The sequence below is a fragment of the Tenrec ecaudatus genome, unplaced genomic scaffold, assembly GCF_050624435.1.
Source record: "Tenrec ecaudatus isolate mTenEca1 unplaced genomic scaffold, mTenEca1.hap1 Scaffold_534, whole genome shotgun sequence".
NCBI classification, from domain to species: domain Eukaryota; kingdom Metazoa; phylum Chordata; class Mammalia; order Afrosoricida; family Tenrecidae; genus Tenrec; species Tenrec ecaudatus.
Window position 1 is genome coordinate 1,662,386 of NW_027459449.1, and position 3,747 is coordinate 1,666,132.

Below are 3,747 nucleotides of genomic sequence, written 5' to 3' on the forward strand. Positions count from 1 at the left end.
CATGATTGCAGCTTCCAAGAGCATTGATTATAGACCTCATCAAGACAAAAAATCCGTGACAACTTCAACAAATAACACCAAGTAAAAAAAACAACAAACTTCTCCATTTATCATGGTACCTATTGATCAAGTTGTGAGGATGTGTGTCTTCTTGACATTGAGTTGTAATCCATACTGAGGGCTGCAATCTTTTCTCATAAGGTTCACTTTATAAACCTGTCTATTTTTCAGGGGGTTGAATTCAGTTCCAGACCTGAAGGGTGATGAAGGACCATAGTAGTGGGGATCTCACTAGTCTATCTAACCAATAAACCTCATCTTTTACCATTATTATTATTACTATTGGTAGTAGTAGTATGACTTTCAGTTTTCTTACACATTACTCCCCACTCTATCTAGGACCATGTACCACGATCCCTTTCAGAGCAGCTGTTTGTCATAGGCAGGCACCATTTAGTTCTTCTGACCTTAGCATCATAGAGGCTGAGGTACGCATAGTCCATTACTGATTTGGACTAATTGTTGCCAGGCATCTTGAGCTTCTTCAATGTTATTCGCTCCAGACAGGGTGCAATAGTTTATTGTGCCAGCCTGGCCGATAAACACAAGTAGGATTAATCAAAGGACAGAGGGATAAATGGCTTCGTGAGCCTCGCCTTGCTTGTTCTATGCCTCAATTTAAAGGGGTACACTACCTGTGGGATGCCTAGCTTGTGGACTCTGTCGCTGTAAGTTGAGGTCCATTTAATCCCACAGGATTGGAATGTTCGTCTCTGGAGCTGGGGACCAACAGTTGGTGACAGTTGGTGACTTGCCTTGCTGTTTGCTGCCTGGGTATATATAGCCCAGCTCTCTCTACAGAAAGGGACTGGCAACTGGCGGCTCTCAAGCCTTAAAGGACTGCTAGTGTCTCACTGTTTTATAATTTAACTGTTAGTTTCTTGTGTTATCTATCTGTAATTAATTTAGTGGTTCATTTCTTGTATTGCATATCTAGCTTTAAAAATATATTTATATATAATTACTAGCAATATGGTTTTGTCTCTCTAGAGAACCCTGTCCAACACATAGGGTGAGACCAAGAACCGACTTTTAGTTTGCTACTCACTAGCTTTTGAAGACCCCAGTCACTTCCCTGATGGATATAGAACATTGTCTTTGTGAGCTAGTTTGTACCAATTGATCTTGAGGTCTCTCAGAGCTATGTTCCTGATCCCCGATATTTAGGACACGCTCCCTCAAGGGGTTTTGTTCTAGCTAAGACATTTCCTAACTATGCCTCCTGGATGCACTATTATATTCATGGTCATATTTGTAGTATATGCTAATATGTATATAGAACTATTCTCTGGCAAACCTATATTTATTCATGGGGCTATTCCCATTCCCCTTCCCACAACTGCTCAGATTTTGTGGTTTTTCTATCTATCTATTTATCTCTCTAGCTATCCTTGTATGTTATTGTTATTATTGGAGTATTTATCTCTGTTGCCTTTAATGCTTGTAGTCTACTGAGAAAGGATAGTGTTTTGATGTTCCAAATGTTTCCCCATTTTCTGGGTTACATGACACAAACCAATAGAAGAAGAGAAAAGAAAAAAATTTAACCCAAGTAATAACACCAACAATAAAACCAATTTAGTCTTTTGGTTAAGAATTAGTCAGCCTTTCCCACTCCTCGGCTAACCCTTGAAAGAAAATGAATGAGATAAAAGACCATAGGGAGGAAGAAAGCAGAGTGGGAGGCAAGGGAATAAAGAAAGAATGTGGCAGGGTTGTGGGAACAATTAATGTGGACCTTCTTTGATGTGTATTAAAAATAATATTGACTGGTTTTTTCAATACTCACCAAAAATTATTTATATCAATCAAGACAACCTCACTACCCTGGAATCAATTCTGACATATAGCAACCCTTTGGACAGAGTATAGAACTGCCCCTGTGGGTTTCCAAGGCTGTAAATCTTTACAGGAGTAGAAAATCTCATCTTTCTCCTGTGGAGTGGGGGTGGGGGGAGTTTCGAACTTCTGATGTTGCAGTTAGAAGTCCAACTCATAATCTACCTCACCAACAGGGCTCCTCCTTTCATCATTAATCTAGACTGTTTGACCTTCTTGGCTTACTGGGTTTGGTTTTCTCGCTTTGGAAGACATGGTACCAAAATACACGCAATTTCCTAGCCCCCCAAAAAATCAAAAGTAAGCAAAACAAAACAGGAAAAACTAGCATCCCAATCCAAACTAACTAACCTATTTAGCCATATAGATAAAGGATACTTGTAGCCAACCTCTGTTTTGGGGGCAATAGGGATGGATGGGGACTGTGGTTAACAGGCACGTGTCAGCTCATCCACAGGGGACATTCAAATTCTAGCTCCAGACTGTTGTTGCCTTGGGGAAATGCAAGGATTTTAAGGCCTGATTTTCTGTTTGTAACTGAGATGCTGAGAATATAAAATTCGATGTGAAATCGTCAACTTTTCAAATATTGGCTCACATTAGTTAAAACCACTTTTCAGGCTGCTCATCATCATACTAGCACATCATTAGGCTAAAATCATATCAAAGACGTCTGGTTTGTCCCCTGTGCCCTTTAAGGACAACTGAAACATAAGGACGGGAATGGGACATTCATTCTTCCTCTAGACCCTCACCCTTTGCCTCCATCGGCTGGTGTTCATAGAAGAGGCAGACGGTTTTGTTCAACTTCAGCATAATCAGAGTCCTGAGAGTTAAACACAATACATATATAATTTCATACTAGTCGTTTTAATATTAGCCCAAACAAAACCAACAAAAACCCAACCCATTGCTGTTATGTTGGTTCTGGTTCCCGAGGACCCCCTGGGTGCCAGGGAGAAACTACACGTCACAGGATTCTCAAGCCTGTGGGCTTCTAGAAGCAGGCCATTAGTTATTTCTTCTGAGGGGTGCAGCTGCCCACCTCTTGATACGTTGAGTCCTTAACCATTTGTGCCACCCAGGGTCTCCCAGTCTTCGTATGTGACCCCCAAATTCCTTGACAGGTTACCTATAGGAAGGTAGAGTCTATGCCCTTTCCCCTTAAATTGGGATGTTCCATGACCTCTGTGACCAATAGATTATGGAGAAGATGACACTGTGACATCTAGTTTGGGCAACCCCCTTCCCTCCCACAAAGTGCTTCACAGCTTCTGAAAAATCCCTTCAAAGACTTCTTCTTGAGTGCTCACCCTTAGAATGTCCAGCCTCCACGTGCTACCTCTCAGGACACTTCTCAGCACCCGGACACTATGCTGAAAGAAGCCTGAGCCGCCTGGAAAGGCCACGTGGAGACACTCCAACCAACAACCCAGCTAAGCACCCAGCTTCAGCTTCCAGCCCTCTGAGTGCACATGTAGGCACTGGAGTCACCAGAGGCCCCTGCCCCAGCTCCCATGTGACTGCCAACTCATGGGAGACTCCAAGCACCACCCAGTGGCCTCCCAGCAACCACACGATGATGGTCCTTGTTTGAAGCCACTGCGTTTGGGGAGGGGGCGTTTCTTGCCCAGCCACAGGGATGAGAACCTGCATCTCAACAACATGCAGGTGGGTGAAGGGGCCATCTCTCGAGCAAGGCAGCCTCCCTTCTTGTCAACTCCTGGGGATTTTTGTTGTTCTTGCCACTGCTGCCCCAATTCCCCAGGAGCTAGAGGAAGGCAGGCAGCAGGCCTCAGGTTGCCAGGAGGCAGGAGCCTCTGTGGGATGCAGTTACAATGGGAGACA